The 224-nt window shown below is 27.7% G+C and overlaps 1 protein-coding gene across 1 annotated transcript in view; it reads right to left on the reverse strand.

Moving 5' to 3' along the window:
* LOC107470758 (protein EMBRYONIC FLOWER 1) overlaps positions 1–224 on the reverse strand; it is a 76,971-nt gene that overhangs the window by 34,519 nt on the left and 42,228 nt on the right. The window lies entirely within an intron of this gene.

Raw genomic sequence — 224 nt, forward strand, 5'->3', positions numbered from 1 at the left:
GGTCTATAGTATATTCTCTTCTTTTTATCCTATTTTGATTTTCAGTTGCTTGGGGACAAGCAACAATTTAAGTTTGGTGTTGTGATGAGCGGGTAATTTGTATGCTTTTTGGCATTGTTTTTAGTATGTTTTTAGTAGGATTTAGTTAGTTTTTAGTATATTTTTATTAGTTTTTAATTAAAATTCACTTTTCTGGACTTTACTATGAGTTTGTGTATTTTTCT

This window comes from Arachis duranensis, chromosome 10, assembly GCF_000817695.3.
Source record: "Arachis duranensis cultivar V14167 chromosome 10, aradu.V14167.gnm2.J7QH, whole genome shotgun sequence".
In the NCBI taxonomy this organism is placed as follows: Eukaryota; Viridiplantae; Streptophyta; class Magnoliopsida; order Fabales; family Fabaceae; genus Arachis; species Arachis duranensis.